We start from the raw sequence: 10,575 nt of genomic DNA, 5'->3' as shown, positions 1-10,575 counted from the left end.
CCCCCGCACCTCCTCCCACCACATCCTCCTGCCCTCGTAAAACACTACACAGAAAGGACTGAGGAAGACAACGTGTATTTTTCTGACAAACATAAATGTTCATATCATGCTTTAAAGTCTTCAGAGCAGTTTTCATATGCTTGTCTCATTTAATCCCCACAAGGATGAGAGAAGTGGTATTTTTACCCCCTTTCATAGACAGGGAGGCTCAGACTGGGAGGGCGGTGTAGCTTGTCGCAGATGACAGAGCCCACAAATGGGGCATCCTGACCAGGGGTCACTAATGGAGCTGAGATCTATCAAGTTCTCTCCTTTAGTCTCTGAGAACATTGCTGCTGGGTCCAACCAACAATGTTTACTGAATGCCTAGTGGGCTTTATAGGAGATGGTAATAAGCTACTTTTAATATAAACAAGAACAGAGTTTGAATACCAGCTCTGTCTCTTGCTAATCTTGTAACGTGGGTTGCGTCACTCTTTTCTTCATTCGTTGAGCAATAGTTACTAGGTGCCGTCTGTGCCAGGCACGGCTCTGGGAATACAGCAGTGGACCACATGGGCAGGGACACCATTCTCGTGGGCTTTACAGTGAGAGGGGAGAGAGCAAATTAGATGTATCACCAAAATAGTTCCAGGGAGATAAGTGCCATGAACAAAATGATACAGAGAAAGATGACAGAGATAATTCCAGGGAGGAAAATGCTAATTTAAATAGAGTGGTCACGGAAGACCTTTTCGAGAGATGAAGTTTGACTTGCAATCTGATTAACAAAAACAATCTAGACATTTGAAGAACCTGAGGCCAAGGGAATAGAAAGTCCAGAGGCTCTAAGGCGAGATTAATTTGAGGTTTGATACGAAAAGAAGGCCCCTGACACGAGAGCATACAGAAAGAAGGAAAGAAACAACAGAAATAAACTGGGCCATATTATAGAGGGTGTATAGGCCAAAGTGAGGAGGCTGGATTATTCTAATCACAACAGAAAGCCACTAAATTTTTAAGCAGGAGAGTAACATTATCTGATGTATATTAACTGCTCATGATACAACTTTCCTAAGCCTGAATTTCTTCACCTACAAAATTCTTTTTTTAAGCTTATTTATATAAAGTTAAAAAAAATTTTAATGTTTATTTCTTTTGAGATAGTGTGAGACAGAGAGCAAGTAGAGGAAGGGCAGAGAGAGAGGGAGACACAGAATCTGAAGCAGGCTCTAGGCTCCCAGATATCAGCATAGAGTGCAACACGGGGCTCGAACCCACAAACTATGGGATCATGACATGAAAACCGGACGCTTTACTAACTGAACCATCCAGGTGCCCCCATCTGCAAAATTCTTACAATAATAGTATCTACCTGATTGTTTTGTTGAGAAAATTCAATTTGGCCAATGACAAATTAATATATAATAGCTCCTTTTCTTCTTCTTCTTCTCCGTCTCCCTTTCCTCCTCCTCCTCCACTTCTTCTTCTTCTTATGATTATGATTATGAGTAAGAGGCGGGTGACATTTGAACACGATGTCCTACCATGTAGCATAATAGTCAGAATATACCATGTAATACTCATCGCATACATGAAAGGTGTAAATTGCATATAGACACAGGTTTCTAGATGACTTCAGGCTTGCAAAACCTGGAGGTGTTTGCTGCTCCGTGACTCGGCCTCACGCCCTGGGAGAGGAAGTGGGAACATAAACTGTTTGAGCAGAGAGTATCTTGTTCTCTTCCCTCCAGCTTTCTCTTCTCTCGGTGGGTCTCAAGAAAGCCTCTCTGGCTTAGTTCTCCATTCCCCATTCATGCTTGTGGCAAACACTGTTTGCTATTCACCAACCATTTCCTCTTCTTCCTGGGGTCACGAATGGATTGCCTTTCCCAGCTGCCCTTGGCCACTTAGCAGTGAGCCCAGACACTAAATGTGACCAGGGGTGGTGTGTGTCACTTCCTGGTCAGCCTAGCCTGTAAAGTCCTCTTAGGTAATATCCTCTATGCTCTTTGCCCTTCCTGTGGCCAGATGTCTATGCCTGGGACGATGATGGAAACTGTGTATTACAGGCAGTGGAGCCTCCGTGAACCTGGGCCCCTGAGTGATTTGTGGAGCAGAGTCCTCAGAGCCACCTGGAGCCACCAGGCCTCACTACATGCTGCAGGGGACTGAACGACAAGTCTGAGGTGACACGGCCCTGCATTCCATTTCTACAGTCTTGTTATATTAAAAATTGCCAGTGTTTGTGGCCTAATTTCTGAAAATACATGGTTCTTGATAGAAAGCCTTCAGCAGGCATTCAGAGGACCCTGAAGGCTCTTCTCTGGTTTGATGGCCTATTTTTCACTTTCCAGCTACATCTGTCCATCGGCTTCTCTCTTCGATAGCAGCATAAAAATGGCTATGGATTTGTATCTAGTTCAGTGATGAGTATCCAGGAAGCAGACACAGAACCTCTATTTGGGGACCCTCAGCCACAAATTTAACTCCTCCTTGGAATTATTTTTGGTTCAGCCTACTCTGTTCTCAGTGCACTATGTTTCCCTCAGCAGGGCTGTATTTTTGGTATGTCTGTCTCCTCCCCACGGCTCCTGAGGGTACATTCAATGTCTAGTAGAGCTTTGTGTCCTCAATACCTAGCCCTATGACTGGTCCCGAGGAGGTGCTTAGGGATTGAATAAATGGTGGTGGGGGGAGGGGGGTGTCGTAGTTTTTCCAAACTTACTGACTTGACACAGATGTTAGACTCTATTGCACTAGCAGTTATCATTAACCAACATCCAGCAACTAGCTACAGGCAATATCTTAAACTCACTTCAGGAATGTTCTCACAGCAATAGTTCTCAGTCACCAGTGAACCTACCGAAGCTTCAGAATAGTGCTGTGATGTCTACATGCTGTCCACAGTGCTTGCTTCTGTATGAATCAGGAGTGGTACATGGAGGCAAGGACAGGCGGTTCCTGGCTGGCCTTCAGAGCTACAAGTATGTGAGTGGTGTCCATCTTCCCCGGGGTACAGGGCTGGGCTCCCAACGTAAGAGAGGATCAGTTAAAGTCAAGAACTGGCCTTATTCACAGTTTTAAAGACTTTTTTTGGCTCTCCAGCAGTCTTGTTTGATTTTGGCAAGGGGGGAGGAAATCACCATGATTCTCTTCACTGCAATTTTGGTGTTGTTTCAAATTTGAAAATTTCAGAAGGAAGTGGTAGGGACCTTGAGAAAAAGTGATCCAGGGAATAAGGGCAAAGGCTTGGGAGTTTGATAGATCCAAACTGGAATTCAGATGCCACCCTTACTAGCTTTTGAATCTTGGCCCCTTGCTTAAATTGTCCAAGCCTCAGTTTTCTCACCTATAAATTGAAAGTGAAACTAGTACCCACCTCAAAGGACTGCTGATAAGAAAGAGAGATACTGTATATGCTTAGCACTGTGCCTAAAACATGCAGTAAGTAACTTATACACATATTCCCTATTAACATAGAACTATTAACATATTACTTATATCATATTAACTATATTGGGGTTTTTTTTGTGATTATCTTGCCCCTTACTTTTATAATTGAGTAAACTGAGTCCTGGAGAGATTAAGTGATTTATGCAACTAATTAGGAGCAAAGCAACTGCAGTAAATCAGATTATTCTGAGCCTCACTCTGGGGGTCTGCCTATGAAAGCAGCAGATTTATTCTCGTGCCCAGATTCTAACACAATGCTCCCCTGGTTTGGAATACAATTCCATTTGCTTGCAAGACTTTCAAAGCAACTATCAGGAAAGAGAGTCTTCCTGCCTTCAAGGAGGTCATAATCTATGCACACTCTGAAACCTTTCCATATAGATGGAAAGAGAAGATACTCAGATCACATATCGAGTTGGAAAAACAGATGTTCTAACATTATCTCTAAGACAATGTCCTTAGGAAGAAGCTGGAGATAATTTGGAATCTTTCTAATAGGTCTTGAAGATGAAGAAAGTAGACACTCAAGCCAAGTGACAGAAATCAAGGGACACTAGGACCAGAGATCTGCTCCACTCTCAGGGAGGAGAGTGGAGAAAAGTCTGAAGAGGGAAAGTACCTGAACAGGTGAGGTATTCACACACCACAGAAGTCTCAGAATGAACTCATGCCCAAAGTGTCCTTATCTGATTTATTTTACCCAGCTCCTCACCACGCTTCAACCTGTGCCTTCTGTCCTTGACCCTGTGGGTTGTGTTTCAAGTCTCCTGTCCCTCAAGCTAGAAATCTTTGCTTCACCCTCCACTGCTCCTTCTTCCTTGCACCCAGCCATCAACAAATTCTGTTTTTTCCAACCAAAAATCTCAGTCCAGATTTGGAAACTGGGCCCGCCACTCATCTCCACCACTGTTGCCCTGTCAGAGCATGGACTTTACCTGTTGGAGATACTCCAGCGGCCTCCTGTCTCCCTCTCCTCTCTTCTAGAAGTCATCAGAGCATAGCAGCTGATACGGAAAGTCAGGCATCCTTCAGTCTGGTCATGCATTTGCTTTAGTACTTCTGTTTCAAATGGAAAAAAAAAATAGACATAAATAGGGCAATTAGCACCGTACAGTGTGAGATCCGTCAGCCACTAAATCTGTGAGCCAGTTTTGTTTTGTTTTTGAGTAACAAACATCGATATCTGATTGTAGAAGGGAAGGTTAGGTTTAGTTTTTAAACTGCAGGAATAACTAAACATTTTGATACTAAGAATTCTCCAGCTCCTTCTACACTTTATCTCCTAGTACAATAATGAAGACATTTTAGGGTTTTCATGGGGAATGAGAATGAATTAGTTGGCCAACAGGTCTGAAAGAAAGATGAAACATTTCTCTTTCAAGTGTTTACTTAGTGCCTCCTACATACTGAACTCTCTCACAGTCGGGTACTATAATTGTGGCAAAAGAATTTTAAGACCCGGTCCCTGCTCTGAGGGACAACATAATCTCATCCTGGGATAAAATGAAAACACAAGATACTGCTAGAGAATAACACCATCACCATTTGGTAGTATTAAGTGCAAAAAAATAAATAGATAAAGTCCCAGAACAGGACATGAAACTAATCCACGAACAACTTGTGCTAGCTTCATAATGCCACATATTTCCAGAACATTAAAATGTGGTCCAGTCCATTTTTAAATGCTTTGTCAAGTTTCAAGGTCGTTTCAGGTGAGCACTGTTATCTGGTATTTCAAAATGTTGCAACTCATCGTCCCCCAAATATTCAGAATTTCCTAGAATTTAGCTAGTATTGTTTTCACACCATCTGTTCTAGTACAATCAGATATTAGAAGAAATATACATCTTCGGAGTCATGACCACCACATGTCAGGCCATCACATTTGCTGTCAGGCCACCACAGATGCTTTAGTAAACTGATTTTTTTTCAAAATCAATTTTCTTTATCTTATTACTAAAGTAATCCATTTTGTGTAGATGTTTCTGCTACATGTTATTTGTTTTTACTGCAATCTCTCATTATTTCCATATATTTGCCTTTTCACACCAAAAAAAAAAATGTCATTGATGCACAAATGATAGTAATAACATTTAATGTCTTCCCTTTGAGAGGCTTCTAAGTACGAACCCCAGGCTAAGTGCTTTGTATGCCGTATCTGTGCCTAATCCTTACAACACTCTGCAGGATAGGTGTTAACTACCACCATTTTACAGATGAAGAAACTGAGGCTTAAAGAGGAAAGAGGCTTCAAGTAGAGGGAACTAGAACTGAACCAGAGCCTGTGTCTTTAACTACTTCCTGCCACTTCCATCTCTTTATTCTCTATAGCAAATGGCATAGATGCCAACAAGACCAAATGACAAAGATAAGAGACCAGTGTGTCCAGGATCCCTAGGTGCTGCCATCCTCCAGCCCGAGGGCCACGAGCCTGTCCACACAGAGGACAGCAGCTCCGTCGTCAGGTCCTGTTTGACTCGGTCCCAGGTACAAGATCTGGCAAGTGTCTGTCTCCTGATCCACGATAGTGATGAGCCGCAGAGCACAGCATGTGCTGTGATTACTTCTTGCTTTTAAAATGGCATCAGTCATTTCAGAAAGGCTGGATTATACAATATGTTGGAAATTCATAACATTTCCTTCTGGAGCTGACACTGACCATTGGCTCAGGTTTCTATAATCAGGTTCTGGCATGGGGCCATGTTTTTAGAAGAAAAACAAATTCCTGTGGAAGCATTCAAAGGGGGATGATCATAGCAATGCCATGACAATCACAGAACAGAAGGATGGGGCTTCTAAAATAGGTTGAAATGTATAAAATACATTGAAACTTCTAAAAGAGCCTGAAAGGCTTTGGAAGAAAAGTTCTGTGTAAAATAAAAATATATATATACAGCCAAAAGACTGTAATATGTATATACATAATAATTTATGTTAACACATGAATGAAATACAGTGTACTGAAAATATATTTAATAGAAGCAAAAAACGTGTATGTAGACATCACCTTAGGCCCCTTGCTCTTTCTTGAGTGATCTTGACCAACATAACTTGAGCCCATATCCTCAGCCTGGGGAAGGTCCAACACCCCCTCCACATTTTCTACAACTTTTGGGACATCCTTCATCAGGCCTTTCTCCACCCCTCCACTTGTACTGCCTATACTCTGTCCACCCAGACACAATGTCCAGCCCCTGTACCATGTCCCTGAGACCCCACCCATACAAATCCACCTGTACCCAAGCACTGAAGATTTAACAACTTTACTAATGGTGTAGGGATTATAACGTTGAGTTAATTTCAGCATCTCATGACCTCCAACATCACCCCTTCCCTCCTCTCTTCTTCCTCCTTCATCTGCCACTGAAATAATGAGATTCTTCTCTCTCACATGCAGAGAAATTCAACTTATATTTATCTATCTCAGCTCTCTCCCTCTCAAATAAATGCTGTGTCTTTCCTAAGAGGAACTGGAAAATAAAATTGTCTCCATCTCCTTATATATGTCTACTTACATCCACAGTGCATACAGTCCATTGCTCTTTACAACTCTCTTACATATTTATGGGTTAGGACTCTGGTTTACAGTGGGTAGAAACTCAGCTCAAACTAGCATGAGCATACAAAGGAATCTAAGGGCTCATTAAATTAAAAAGTCTAAAAGGGTGCTAACCATGAGTGAAGCATGATACAGGGACTCTGAGCCATCCGGGTCTCCCTACCTGACTCAGGTCTGCTTTTCCTCTAAGGCAAGTCCTCAGCAAGTGATGGTCCTTGAGATCCTGGTCTTGAGAAAAGCTATACCCTACTGCTAAAGCATTATGAAGTCGATCACATACTGTCTATTTTGCTTAGTGCCTAGTACCTTGCCTGGAACATAATGAGAACCCACTAAATGTTAGCTGAATTCAATTATTTGTTTAACTAATATTTATTCAGTGCCTATGTGCATCCACCTTGAAAATGCAGCAGCATACCAGACAAACTCTCTGCTCTCTTCTGGCTTTAAGATTCTGCTGAAGGAGACAGGTAATAAATAAATCAGATAATTTTACATAGTGAAAGGGCTATGAATAAATTAAACAAGGCAATATGATAAATGGTGACTAAGGTGTGACGGAGGGCTCCCTTAGACAGGGTTAGGGAAGGATCGCTTTGAAGAGGACCTTACATCTGGATGGCAAGAAGGAGTCTACTGTGTGGAAATAGAAAAGAATGTTCCAAGCAAAGACAGAAGCAGAGCAAAACCCTTATGGCAGGAATGAGTTTAGCAGGTCCGATCTATGAGATAGATGATAAGTGACACTGGCACATTCCATGTGAGGGCAGTGTTATTACATGAGGTCAGGGAGGTAGGCAGTTGACAAATCAGTGGGGATGATAGCTGAGAAGGAGTCATTTGCATTTTATTCTGGTGCAATGAAGAGTTCACAGAAGATTCTACATGAGAATACTGTGATAGGACTTACTTTTTTATGGTAAAATACATATAACATAAAATTTACCATTTACCATCTTGATTTTTAAGCGTACAATTGTTGTGTAACCAATCTCCAGAACTTTTTCATATCACAAAACTGAAACTATACCCACTAAACAACTTCTCATTCCCCCTCCCTCGGCCCCTGGGAATGACCATTCCACTTTGTGTCTCTATGAATTTGACTACTTTCGATATCTAATCTCATGTAACTAGAATCATACAATATTTGTCCGTTTGTGACTTATTCCCTTAGCAAAATATCTTCAAGGTTCATCCTTGTTGCACCATGAGTCTGAATCAGAATGTCCTTCCTCTTTAAGACTGAATAATATTCCACCATGTATATCTTTTGTCTATCCGTCTCCTGATGAATGCTTACGTGCTCCTACCTTTTAGTTATTGTGAATTTGCAGCTATGATCATGCATGTGCAGATACCTCTTCAAGACTGTCCTTTCAATTCTTCACTGTATACATTCAGAAGTGGAACTGCTGGGCCATAGGTAATTCTGTTTCTAATTTTTGAGGACTGCCATATACTGTTTCCCACAGTGACCACATGATTTTACATTCCCACCAACAGTGCATAAGGGTTCCAATGTCTCCATATCCTCACCACACCTGTTATTTACTCTTTTTTCACACTTATCCTACTGGCCGTAAGGTGATGTCTCATTGTGGTTTTCCTTTGCTTTTCCCTAATGTTTAATGAGATTGAGTAGCTTTTCATGTGCTTGTTGTCCATTTGTATATCATCCCTGAAGATATATCTTTTCAAATCTTTTGCCCATTTTTCAACCAGATTCTTTGGTTTTTATTTGTTGACTTGTAGAAACTCTTTATGTATTCTGGATATTAACTCCTTATCAGATATATCACTTGCAAATAGTTTCTCCCATTCTGTTATTGCCTTTAACTCAGCCATGCCCTTTGATACACAGGTTTTTAATTTTAATGTAATCCAACTTTTCTGCTTCTTTTTTCTTTTGTTGCCTATGCTTTCATCATACATATTTAAGAAATCACTGCCAAATCCAATGTCATGAGCTTTAACCCTATGTCTTCTTCTTGGAATTTTATAGCTTTACCTCTTACATTTAGGTTAACTTACATTTTTAAAAGATCACTTTGACCTCCAGTGGGAAATGGGTTGTAGAAAGGGAAGAATGGAGGCAGGGAGATGAGTTAGGAGGCTCTTATCATAGAAAGAGATGATGGTGGGCTGGACCAGAATAGGAGAGTGATGGTTTAATCCAACTGAACAAACACCTGTGGAGAGTCTTCCGCAAGGTAATACCAACTGTTGAGGGTTTATCACGTGATGGAAGTAGCAAAGGCGCTGACTGCTTGTACAGTATCCTCAGCCCTTCTTTTTACTACGAGACTCTCAATCTGCTTATGATGTCAAAATGGGTGGATTGAAATACCTGCCCTCTCAGATTCTCTTATAGTCAGGAGAGGTCATGAGAAAATTCTGGCCTGTTGCATATAAATAGAAGTCTCACAGAGATTTCTGGGTGAGTTTTGGCTTTCCCGATAAAGGCATTACCCTTTCCTTCCTCTTTCTTCCTTCTTCCTGAATAGGACATGAGGCTGGAAGCAGAGTGGCCATCTTGGTATTATGACTTAACAAGCATAAAAAAGAAAGCCATAGGCTAAGAAGGGCAGAGACGAAAGCTCACAGGAGCCTGGGACACTGGCACCACCCTAGTCTCTACACCAGCCCTGCACAGCTTCCCCTCCAACTTCCTAACATGCCAGGAAACCAAACCCTGACTTGATTAAGCCGTGAGAGTTGGAGCTCCAGGACATGTGGCCAAACACCAGTCTAGCTCCCACACAAACACAGGGCTAAGCATCTACACACCATATTTTTTGGGATCTTCAGAACAACTTTATTAAACAGGTACTAGTTTCCATTTTATAGATGATAACACTGATACTTTTCCATAAAACCCTCTTCCTTATGTGAGACATTGGCTGAATAATAAGAAAACACACACAACAAAACTAAATTCATGAGCAATGGCATTAGAAGATCCAGACGCACGTATAGGAGGATTAGGAGGAACTTGACGGAGGAACAAGGGGGAGAAGAAGGGCGGAAATGGTGGAGGAAAGGGAGAGAAGCAAACCATGAGAGACTCTTGAATGCTGACAAAAACTGAGGACTGATGGATGTGGGGGGAGGGGGGGATGGGCATGGAGGAGGACACTTGTGGGGATGAGCACTGAGTGTTATGTGGAAACTAATTTGACAATAAACTATTAAAAAAAAAAAGAAATCCTTATGAAAGCTGAAAAAAAAAATAAAATGTGTGTTTGAAATAGGAAAAAAAAAAAAGAAGATCCAGACATCTCATGAATTATATACAAGTAGAAAAAAAAATAATTCAAAACTAAAATGGACAAGAATGATCCTCTCACTTGTCTGGCAAACTCCTACTCCTCTTTAAGACCCAGCAGAAATGCCCACTCCTCGATGAGACCTTCTCAGAATCCCCCAGGCAGGTCTAAGTGTCAAGGCTGAGGTCCTTCCTCCCCACAGAGTAGTAAGTAGCATTTGCTGTGTGTTATTGCAACTGATGTGCTTACACGTCTGTCTCAATCACCAGCCTGTGAGCTCTTGAAGGGGAGGACCCAGGTCCTAGTCATTCA

The sequence above is a fragment of the Crocuta crocuta genome, unplaced genomic scaffold (assembly GCF_008692635.1).
Source record: "Crocuta crocuta isolate KB4526 unplaced genomic scaffold, BGI_CrCroc_1.0 scaffold854, whole genome shotgun sequence".
Classification (NCBI taxonomy): domain Eukaryota; kingdom Metazoa; phylum Chordata; class Mammalia; order Carnivora; family Hyaenidae; genus Crocuta; species Crocuta crocuta.
Note: the sequence above shows the minus strand (reverse complement) of the source record.